Genomic DNA, 12,354 nt, shown 5'->3' on the forward strand with positions numbered 1-12,354 from the left:
TTGGTGGTAGTGGTAGAGGTGGGTGTGAGGATACCAGTGAGGAAGCAGATGGTGGCATCAGGGAGGCATTGGAGGGGCAGTGGTGGTGGCGGTGGTGGTGGTGGCAGTCTAATTAGAGACAGTGGTGGGTCTGGCTGAGGCAGACCCAGTGGTGGTGATGGTGGTGGTAATAGAGGAGGCGATGACGGTGCTGATGGCGAAGGCGGTGGGAGTGGTGGTACTGGCGGCGGTAGAGATGGCAGTGCTGGTAAGGTGATGTCGCAGGTGGGATGGTGGGTGGAGATGGAGGTGGAGGAAGTGTGGTGACAGTGATGTGGTGGTGACACAACGCTGACACAGGTGGACAGCACCATGGTGACGGTGACGGAGATGATAGTGATAGTGGGGATGGTGGCGGTGGTAGAGGAGATGGGGATGGGACACTGCGGTGTTGATGGTGATGGTGACACCGCTGAGGGTATTGGTGGCCTGACATTGCAAAGGTGAAGCCTGAAGTTTCCATGATGATGCAATCAGGACAGTGAGGGAGGGGGTGGTGACAACAATGTTAAGAGACAAGGGACCTAGCATAACAAGGCATCTGAGAATCCTGTGGCCGCCTCCCCGTCCCGGCCCTCCCTGCCTTGTTGGAGACTCTGGCTCTGGTCTGCACTGTACTCCCAGGGGAACTTTCTTCCAGCCACTGCCCTGCTCCGACCCCTGTTCCTGGGATGGGTCTGTGGGAGTCAGCCAGGATGGAGACAGGCCTGGAGACCCCCTCACTGCTGCCCATTCAGGGCTGTCTTAGGGCACACAGAACAGACCACTTGGTAGGACTTACGGGAACAGGTGTGTCACCTGGGAACAGATCCTGCCCCTCACCATCAATGGCATCCTGAGATGGAGGCCCCTGTGAGGAGCTCCCCATGAAGGCTGCTGTGGACCGTGGAGCTGGGCAGCGTGCAGAGGAATTTCCCTTCTACAAAGGGTTCAGGCTAGTCTCCTTCCACGCCAGCGTTTGGGGAGCCAAGGGGGAGCAGCAGGGGCTCTGAGGCCTCCATGGGGCCTGCTGGAGGGACAGGGACACACAGGTGTGAGTGCACACTCAGGCCCCACATGGTCCACCCTCGATGCTGTCAGGCCACCTTCCCTCTTCAAGCCTCTCTGTCCCCATTCACCAGGGGATGCTTTTAGGGCTTTGCCCTCTCTGGGGAGCCAGCCTAGCCTTCCTGGCCTCTGATGTCCCATGTCCCTCATCTCAGGCCTACCCTAAAGCCAACCCCGAGCCATGGCCAGGGAGAGAAGGACCTTCAGCAACCAAGCGAGGCCCAGAGAGGGCAGAGCATACCCAAGGTCACACAGCAGTACCAGGAAGGTCTCCCCGGGGCGAGCTGATGGAGCCGATTAAGCAGCCAATTGGTATTCGGAGCAGCCAGAGGCCCCTCTCTGTCTCTGTAATTAATGGAGTGGCTTTTTAAAAGGATTCTAATCACCCCCGATCCTATCTGCTTATCACTAGAGTTCCTAATTAGATGATCCTGGCAGTCACTCAGCTAATTCCCTCCAGCCCCCTGCAGCCCTGCCTGGCCTGGGCAGCCCACCCCACCCCCGGCCACCCAGGCCCGGCCAGATGGGCAGTTTGGGGCCTTCTCTCCCCTCAGGGCCCCTGGTCCTCTAACTGCATTAGCTCCAGGATGGATGGGCGACAGCGATGGATGGATGGACAGGCGGCTAGATGGACAGAGTGGCAGGTGAGTGAAGGGGCTGAATAGTGGGCAGCCACAGAGTGGATGGGCGGATGGACAGACAGACGGGCTAAGGGGCAGATCCCACAGTGGGGAAGAGCTCAGCCTGTCAGGTGACACAGCCTGGGCTCCAACCCCAGCACTGCCACTCCCCAGCCATGTGTCCTTGGGGAAGTCATATAACCTGGCTGTGCCCCAGCATCCTCATCTCATCTGTAAAAGGGAAGTAATGATGGTCCCCTCTCACAGGGTTACTGTGGGGAGGTCAGAATGGAGAAGGAGCTGTGTGTGCATGTGTTGGCATCCTGGCAGTGTTGATAATGGGTGGGCAGAGACAGATGAAAGGGCAGCCTGCCTGGTGAGCCATTGGAAGGTATGATAGGCAGACAGCCCCATGGTCAGGCTTACATGCAGGCTCACATGCAGATTGGTGGCCGATGGGGTGGGAAGGTAGTGGGCTACGCAACCATAGAAGGGCCAATGAGCTCACATCCTCCCCAGTGGTGCCAGGGCGATCTCAGCTCAGCTCTCAGACCTCTTCAGGCAGCCTTCCTGCCCAGTCCTCCAAGCCAGTGATGACAGGTGCCCAGTGGGTTCCCCAGATTCCTTCCCTGCCATCCCAACTCAAGTATACCCTTCCTGGTGGTGGCCCATGTGGTCTCTGGAGGCTCAGATCTAGCCCCAAGTAGGGATTTACTGCCTGAGTGAAGGCATCATTTGTGGGGCCTTCTGAGTTCCAAGTTGCTTCAACCAGTTAGGGTAGCTCCCCTCCTCAAGGGTCCCAGCTCCCAGTTCCCCTGGCATGGAGCAACCCTAGGCAGGGCTGTGACCCTGAGTTTCTCAGTTACTCGAAGCCTCCAGGAGGATCCAAACCCCAGAGCCTCTCCATTCACCCACAGGGCTCTGCAGTTTCTGGGGTGTGGAGTTTCCTGGGTCTTTTTTGTAGAACAAAAAAGCCTGAAGTATCTTCCAGAGTAAAGGCGTGCATGCATATGCACACATCTACACCAGCAGATAGCCACCCATCTCCTCATGCACCTACCCATCAATCCACCCACCTACCCACCCACCTAGCCACCCAGCCACCCAGCCACCCACACGCCCAGCCACCCAGCCACCCGGCCACCTACACGCCCGGCCGCCCACCCGCCTGACCACCCAGCCACCCACCCACCCAGCCACCCAGCCACCCACACACCCAGTCACTCACACACCCAGCCACCCAGCCACCCACACATGTTTCCTGAGCACTCGTCCACACACATGCCGTGTGCCAGGCGCTCCCCTGGGTCTGGGGGTCCATATGTCAGTGAAGGCACTAGACAGAGCCTTGCCCTTATGATACTGACATGCAGTTGGGGAGATAGGAGAAAGTGATAATGCATGAACATTTAGCATGATGGCAGGTGTCATAGATGCCATGAGGGAAAACAAAGCAAGATGGGGGCTTACAGGAAGCTGGGGCTCTTAGGGAGGTCAGATTGGGTGCCCCACACCTCCACAGGCATGCTGAGACACCCATGCCCCTATGCATGTGAGCACACCTGTACACGTGGTCCCACATGTGCACACAGGCCCTCCATGAGGCCTGTAGCCCTGCTGTGTCTCCAAAAGTGTGGGCCCTGCTGTCCCTCACTGGGAGATCTGGCTGCCTCATGCCTCTCTCAGCCTGGGCCCTCCCATGACCCAAGTCAGGCCTGCTTCCTGGAGCCCAGGGCACATCTGGGTTTTACTAGGTCAGCTAGCGAAGGGTCTGGGCAGCTCCTATGCAGCCAACAATTCAGATTCACAATTCTTCCCTGCGCTGGTCTGAGTGGGGGCTGGAAACAGTTGAATTCAGCAGCATCACCCCTGTCCTCCCACGCAGGGAACTCCCAACCCCAGGCTCTGGGAGAAGGAGCAGACACACACCAATGTGCGAATGCAGCTGCAACACTCGCTGGAAGGAGAGGTGACACTGTCTGGGGTGTCTGGGAAGGCTGGTCAGAGGAGGTGACACCTTGGCAGCACTTGGAGAGGGAGGTTCCAGCAGGGTCAGCCTCACACACATGAAGGGTCTTGGATGTCGACACTGGACATCCTTCCCCAGGGAGGTAGTTCGTTCAGTCATGGAACATTTCAAGGTGGGAAGAAGGTGTTCATCACATGGCTATGATCATGTGCCCATTTGCAGACCACCCTGTCCTGGGCACATGAGGATTTCATCTCCTAAATCAGTGGTTCTCAACAGGGACAGTCCTCCCTCCCCAGGGAACATTTGGCAATGACTGGAGGAGTTGCTACTGGCATCTCCTGGGTGGAGGCCAGGCAGGGCTTCTGCTGAGCATCCCTGTCTAGTGCACAGGACAGCCTCCACCACAAAGAATCATGCAGCCCCAAATGTCAACAGCAGCGAGGTTGAGAACTCTGTTCTAAACTCTGAAATTATCATTTGACAAGCACAATTATAATGCAATGTCTTTTTGATGCACCAAAGGCATTAATGTCTTCAATGTGAATATTTAAAACACACAGGTGACCTGTTTGGTGATTTATTTCTTAATAAAGCAGAAGCCTTGTAACATGGGAGTGGTTCCATGCAAAGGGAACAGCATGCACCAGGCTCTGTGGCTCAGTGGAAAAAGCAGGCATCTGTAGTCGACTGCAGCTGGGACTGAAGGGATGATGGGAATAGAGCCCAGAGAGGGGCAGGGGCTACACCAGGCAGGGCTCAGACGCCAGGCCACAGAGCATGGATTGTGTCCTGGGAGGGGGAGACCTTAAGAAGATTTAAAGCAAGGGGAGGATGGAATCTGTAGTATGTTCTAGAAAGATCCCTCAGCAGCAATGAGATTCAGTTTTATACCCAAGAAATTGGTAAAAATGTCAGTTTGACATTGCCAAGTGTTGACAAGGAAATGGAGCAACGGAAATTCCCACACCCTGCTGGTGGGAACATACATTGGAACAACCAATTTGGAAAATCCTTTGGCCTTCTTTTTTTTTTTTTCATTTTTTAGATGGGGTCTCACTCTGTCACCTAGGCTGGAGGGCAGTGGCATAATCACAGCTCACTACAGCCTCGACCTCCCAGGCTCAGGTGATCCTCCCACCTCTGCCTCCTGGGTAGCTGGGACTACAGGTGTGCACCACCATGCCTGGCTAATTTTTTGTATTTTTCTGGAGAGATGGGGTTTCACTGTGTTACCTAGGTTGGTCCCGAATTCCTGGCCTCAAGTGATCCTCACACCTCGGCCTCCCAAGGTGCTAGGATTACAGGTGTGAGCCACAAGGCCTGGCCTTTTGGCCTCCTCTTGTAGACGTGAATGTGAAGTCTCTTGTCCCAGTAATTGCACTTCTAAGGCTTATACCCCCAGGGAAACCCTCACACGTGGGAATAGAGACAAGAACACTCACTGCTGCACTGTTTATGGTGGCAACAGGCAGGCATGACTGAAATATCCATCTTAAGCAGAATGAGCAAATACATTGTGTTACAGCTGCACAGCGGACTATGACACTACAGTGAGAACGAAGGAACTGACTCCATATGTGAGCATGGAGGAGCAGCCCCAGCATAGCAGTGAGCAACACAAGCCAGTCATTGAAAGCATCATTGTGACACCGTTTATAAAAAACATACAAACATGCAGAATAATGCATTAAGGATTTATACACCTAGAGTAAAAGTATAACAACATGCATGGGAAAATGAAGCCCTGGCTATCTCTGGAGGCGGGGAAAGGGGACAACAAGGTCAGGAGAGTTCTATGATCTCCATGGTGTTTCCCTCCTTAAGCTGGGCTGGGGAGGGTGTCAAAGGGACTTGACACTGCCTCCACTGTCCTAACTCCTGGAGTTTGTGCCCTGGAGAGTGAGCAGGAGCGTGACCTGTGTGTAGCCAATAGCATACGCAAGGCGGGGGAATGTTATCGGGCCGTGCTTCACCAGTTCTCGACGCCTCCGTCAGCTGTGCTCTGTGCAGGAGTGAGCTGCTGAGACCCCTACAGCTGCAGGGAGATGAGCTCTGCCAGTAACCTGGAGGGGCTGGGTTGCAGATCCCTTCCTAGTTGAGCCTCTGATGAGAAGCCAGCCCTGGTCGGCAGGTGGACTGCAGCCTGGCGAGGCCCTGGGCAGAGGCTGCGACTGAGCTATGCCTGGGATCCTGACCCATGGAAACCGTGGGATACCAAACACGTGTGGTTTCAAGGGGCTAGGTGTGTGGCGGTTTGTGATGCAGCATAGAAAATCAATACCAAGGCTACCATGGTGTTGCTTATATTATTAGCTATATTTTTAGATAACTGAAATATTTCATAATTAAGAGGTTAAGAAAGGCCCCTGTGGTGGCCTCACCTGTAGGAAGAAGAGACAGAGTGCAGGGCATGGGCCTGGAGGCTGGGAGGCCCAGGAGGAGGCTGGCACATTGGAGAAGGGACAGGCCATACCGTCCAAGGTGAGGAAGCAGGATGGGCTGGTGTCAGGGCTGGTGGGGTGTGTGTGTGTGTGTGTGTGTGTGTGTGTGTGTGTGTAGAAAGTCCCCTTCATCCCTAGATTCTGAGGAAAGTGGGGGGCCCATGCCAGCATCCCCTCAAAGCCTGGGAAACCTGGATCCCGGCCTCACAGCATCAGAACATCAGAACAGCCAGACCTGGCAGGGGAGGGGCCAGGGAGAAGGAGCAGAGGCAGTATTTTCCCAGGGTCCCCTGGGGAGCCTGGCAGTATAGGCTGGGGCCAGGCGAGGAGGACAGATGGGGCTGTGGGAGGGAGCAGCTGCCGCTCCCCTCTCCAGGGATGCCCGCTCCCCAACTCCAGCCCACATACCAGTGGGAGAGATCGTGAGACCCTCCCCCTATCCTTGCTCCCACCGGTCCTCAGTTTCCCTAGTGATACTGGACAGACGATCTGTGAGGAACCCCCTGAGTTGGGTGGGATAAAGACATGAGAACACCTACAAATAGCCTAGGGCACCCCACTGGCACTCCCGCTGGCCCTGGCAGCCTTTGGTTCTGTGGGAGAAGGAGGAACAGAAAGGGCAGGCAGTTTTCCCAGGGTCCCCAAACACCCTGGTCTTCTAAGAGTGGAGGGGGGCTTGGGGGCTCAGTCTGAAGCCCATTGGGCTACCCAGGTTGAGCCTAGGTTGGAGGAATAAAATGGCGTTAGAAGTATCTCCTTGCTGGGTGGCCTCTCCAAGAAACCTCCGTCTTCCTCATATGATCCTTCCAACAACCCTGCAAGATGTGGTCTTGACTGATGAGGAGCTGGGGTTCAGAGAGCCCAAGCCACTTGCTCGAAGCTGCACAGCAAGGGGGAGTCAGGTCTGTCCTTCAGACGGGGCTTTACCATGAGCAACCTTGGTTAGGGACCAGGGAGGCCCTGAAGGGCCCCAGGGAAAGAACTCAAATAAAGCTTCCCTACGATCCTTGATCAGGGTTTTGAAGCGTGAAGAGAAATTCTCCAGGCTGATCTGAAGCACAGAACATCCCAGGGAGAGAGACCAGCTAGGAACAAGGCAGAGAAGACAGGTTTTTGTGAATGACTATGTTTTAAATTACACAAGTGGCATATACTCAGAACATATCAAAACAACAGCCCACGGTTATAAAGGGAAAAGTGCCACCTCCGCACCCTGGGTCTGCAGCACACTTCTCACAACTAACAACTATCGTCATCCAGGTACATGTCTCCCCAGGTGTTTTTCTACCTCTACACAAATATTTTAAAAACAAAAACAGAGTTTGCTTTACATGTTGTTTTCCAGCTTGCTTATTTTCACGTATCCTAGTGTTTCTGTGAGATGTACGGGAAGAGGCTTGCTGGGCCAGAGAGCGTGCAAAACCTAGATCATTTCTGCCCATATAGGTATCTCCAGGCTGCTTCTCTACACCTGCCCAGTCTCTTCCATTTCTGCTGAGAGAGGGAAGTGGTGCCCCATGTGGAATGGGCATGGATCTGATCATTTGTGAGACTCAGCACCTGTCAGGATGTCTGGTGGCTGTGGATTCACATTGCTATTGGGGATGACCTCTTGTGTATCCTTCTGCCTGTTTCCTTCCACAGTGTGTTATGTGAATCTCCTAATTTGAAATCATCTGCAACTCATTCAAACTTTGTAAAGCCTCACGCTGCCCAAACACACTTGCCTGCTGTCTGGACAGAACAGTCAGTATTCACCAAGTGAGATGCTAACCAGCTAGTTGTTCCAACACCACTGGATTGGGTAACCCTCCACTTTTGCATTGATTCAGGATGCCTCCTTTATCACCCATTATCTTGTAAACAATAGGGTCTGTTGCAGGTTTACTGAATCTGTGCCATTGATCTGTTTATTCTTATAGCGGAACCACAAGGTTTGAACGATCGTGATAATAGAATCTTGTTTAATATCAGAAAGCTTTTCCCCCCCACACACACCCTCAGTTTATTTTTCCTAATTTTTGACTTCTTCTGCTGATCTTGTTAGTTTTTCCAGATAAAGTTTGGAATCATTTGCCATTTTGCCTTTAAAAAAACCCAGCAGAGTTTTGATCGAACCGTCCTGTATGATAACTCATTTAGGATCTACCCACCTCCTCCCCTGCTGCCCCTCATCTTTCCCGCTGCTCAGGTGATTCTGTCCCTGTGTCAAACGGATGGCAGGCATTCCCCAAGGGCAGTGTCCATTTCTGTGGCCCTGAGGGCCCTTCCCCATCCTAGCACTGGGTCACCAGGGGGGCAGGAGGTGCTGTGGGAAGAACAGCACTGCTCCCTAAGAGTTACAAAGGGCACTTGGTTTCTTCCTACAAATGGGCATCAAAGCCAGGCCTGGAAGTGTCCCTGTGCAAGGCAGGGAGGAAGGGGCTGGGCAAGTCGAGCTAAGTCCATGGCCCACCAGCCCCACCGGGGTGCAAACAGAGGGAAGAAGGCCGACCCACCCGGCCACCCTGGCACCAGGCCCTGGGGAATCATCAAGGCCACCCTGACCCACTCAAGACAGTCACTTGCAGCTCCTGGCCTGCGTGTCTGGCCATACCTGGGCACTTTGTGGCCACAAAATTCAAACTGTTTACCATACACAGTGACTTGAGGAGGCAGGAGTCACTGTTAGAAGTGAATTGTTTTATGAAGGAGGGAAGAGAAGCTGTAAACTGTAGCCCCTGAGCCTCGGTTCTTTGCTCTAAAGTGACTTGCTGGGACTTGAATCTGAGGCTCTCACCCCCATCTCTACTCAACACCACCCCCCAGCCTACCCCAGCTCTGGCTGCTGCCTCCTTGTGAGAAACAGCCCCTGCAATTCACATGCGGTGGCTCACGCCTGTAATCCCAGCACTTTAGGAGGCCAAGGCAGGCGGTTCACTTGAGCCCAGGAGTTCGAGACTAGCTGGGGCAATGTAGCAAGATCCTGTCTCTACCAAAAAAAAATTCTTTTTTAAATTAACTGGGCCTGGTGGTACATACCTATAGTCTTAGCTGTGTGGGAGGATGGCTTGAGCCCAGAAATTTGAGGCTGCAGTGAGCTACGATAGCACCTCTGTGCTCCAGCCTGGGTGACAGAGTGAGACCCTGTCTCCAAAAAGGAAGAAAGAAAAAAGAAACAGCTCGTGCTTTCCAAGAGTTTCCTGGTAGTGAGTAGAGAGAGCTCGTCATAGTAGCAAGAGTCTCTTTGTGTGTTATTCCCCCCACCCAACACCAAGAACAAACAAGGCTGATGAACATTTATGGGAAAGTGAATGGATCTAGTCTACAGATGACTGGGGAGAGCCTAACACCAGCCACTGGGGGCATCGGGGACACAAGAGTGACCAGACACAGCCCCTGCTCTCTTGCAGCTGACGTCACGGGACGAGGGGATCCTCTCCGCTTGTTTCTGCCGGCTGGCCACCTCCCAGCACTCATGAGAGCGCCTGGCACTGTGTGCTCCACAATGCTGGTTGACAGAAGGAAGGAAATAAGCCGGGGGCGCAACAGAGAAACAAGGAGGCCTCTTTTGATGGCTGTTCTGGATTATGGGTCTGGATTCTGGCCTTTGAGTCCTGAGCCAAGTTCTAGGTTCGGATATGGGGTTCTAGGTTCTGGGACCTAGATTCTAGGCCCAAAGCTGCATGTCCTTAATGCCAAGTTATGAGTTCTGAGCTCCAAGCTCTAGGTTGTAGATTTGGGTTTCCACATTCGGGGCCCCGGGTTCTGGGCTTTGTGTTCTGAGAACTCAATTCTGAGGTCTGGGCTCTGGGTCCCAGTCTTAGAGGTCTTTGTAAGTTCTGAGCTCTCAGCCCCAAGCTGCCGATTCTGGGTTGAAGGGTCCAAGCTCTGGGCTGTATGTTCTGGGCTCTGGTTCCTGAGTTCTGGGGCCTAGAGCTATCGTTCCTGGTTTGGGGATCTAGGCTGCAGGTTCTCAACTCTAAACTCTGGAGTCCAGGGCTGGCTCTGTGCTCTGGATGGACTCTGGGCCAAGCAAGTAGGATGGTTCGCCAGAGGCCAAGTAGAGTTATTATTTATGCTTCATGCCTGGAATGTAAGCTCCTTGAGGACAGATTCTTGTTTGTTCTATTCCCTGCTGTAGCCCCATGCCTACAACCGTGCGTGGCATACAGGAGATGTTCAACAGGATGTGCACACGTGAACACCCCATCGCAGAAACACACAATCCTGCTGTCACGATCTAGGGGCATAGGAGAGAGAACCAACCCTGCCCTCACTGTGGCAACAGCTGGCAAGAAGAGAGGAGGCCTCCTGCCCTGGAGTTGTAGGGGGTGGAGGCCAGGGGGGCCCAGGGCCACTCTGCATCAGGTAGGAAGGAAGCACGTGCCTACCCTGCCAAACCCCGGGCTGGCTCCTGTCTGTACTCAGTGCCAACTTCACAGGGAAAGACAGGAGGGGGTACTGGTGGCACACCAGGGCAGAGTCTGGAGGTCAGAGTCTATCCTGATGGACTGCAGCAGCTGGGACAAGGTGCTGACCCTTCCGGTGCTTTGGCCCACCCAGCTCTAAGAGAGGAAGGTGTCAGCAGCCTGGTATTGGAAAAAATTAAAGGAAAATCTCCTGGACCAGGTGCACAGCAGGGCTGTCAAGAAACAAGGATGGTGGCAATCAGAAATACCTGTCCTCAGGGCCCCTGGTGAATAAAGATCCTGTTGGTCAAAGATGATGACAACTAAGGTGAAGAGAAGCCATGGCTGACCAGGGATGTACAATCAGAGTGACTTGTCATTAGGGATGGTGGAGTCAGCCAGAGAAGATGTCTGTCAAACACAACCTGGTCAGGGAGGGGTGTGTAACACACTGGCCATCAGGAGCCAGTGTTCAGGGGTCTTGGTAACCAGAATTATCGTTGATCAAATATGTCATCAGTCATTGATCAGGGCCATGGGTGGCTTTGGCTGTGAGTAACTGGGAGTATTAGCGGGGAAAGCATTGGGTGTCCATGTCGTTGGTGGCCAAAGATACACGAGATATTAGTGACCAGATTCAATGACTGGAGACATGGGGTCCAGAGATCTTGGTGAAGAGAACCAAATGCAGACCATTAGGGATCAAGGGCACTGGTGAGCAGAGGCATCAATGATCAGAGAATTTGGTGATCAGAGACATTGGTGACTGGGTATTCTGATGACCAGGGATATTGATGATCAGGGAGGTCAGTGATCAGAGGTATAAGGGACTTTGGAAAATGGGGGCATTGGTCAGCAGAGACTTTGAAGAAGATTCAGCAATCACTGATGTTGGGCATCAGAGACATTGGTGATAAGAGATCTTGATGATCAGTGTTGAGCATTCAGGGGTATTGGGAACCAGAAACACTAGTGACTACATTGATAGGAAATTTGATGGGGAGAGGATCCTATGATCAGGGACATTGGTTGTCAGGCACATCGCTGGTTAGAAATAATGGTGATCAGAAACAACTGACTAAGGACATTGTTAAAGAAACACTGGTGATAAGAAACAGTGTGATCAGAGATACTGGAGATCACATGTGAGTGATTGATCTATCACTAGAAAAAAACACTGATCAATTACATTGGTGGTCATACTTATTGATGGCCTAGAACATTAGTGACAAAGCACATTGACGATCAACACATTGGTGAGAAGAGATACTATGATCAGGCATACTACTGGTGAGCAAAGACAGTCACTGGAGACATTCGTGATCACATTTTGTGGGTGTCAGTGATCAAACTCATGGTTGAGCAGAGGCATTGATGAAATATTGGTGATCAGTTGTTAGTCATCAGGTGTCTCTGATGGCAGGCTCTCATGATCAGACATGTCATTGATCTGGAATATCAGTCCTGGTGCCTATCATTGATGACCAACATCACTGATCAAAGATGACAGCAATCAATGACATCAGTGATCACAGACACTGCTGGTCAAGTCAGTCAATGAACAGGAATATTGATGACCAAATATCTCAGAAACCAGAGCTGAGAGGAAGCTCAGCACCTGGAAGGAAGCAAATGGAGATGGGGTTTGTAGGAGCCTCGTTGAGCCCTCAGGGGTGGACCACAGGCTGGAGAAACCACAGCCTCCCTGCGCCTCCCCAGTATCCTCCCATTCACTAGGACCCCTGGTGCAGTGACAGGAAATCCAGATGGGAGCAATTCAGGGGAGGAGCATCAGGACGTCAGTGGCAAAATCAGACCCAGGCCCAACAGGGCCCCATCCTGGA

The sequence above is a fragment of the Papio anubis genome, chromosome 2 (assembly GCF_008728515.1).
Source record: "Papio anubis isolate 15944 chromosome 2, Panubis1.0, whole genome shotgun sequence".
In the NCBI taxonomy this organism is placed as follows: Eukaryota; Metazoa; Chordata; class Mammalia; order Primates; family Cercopithecidae; genus Papio; species Papio anubis.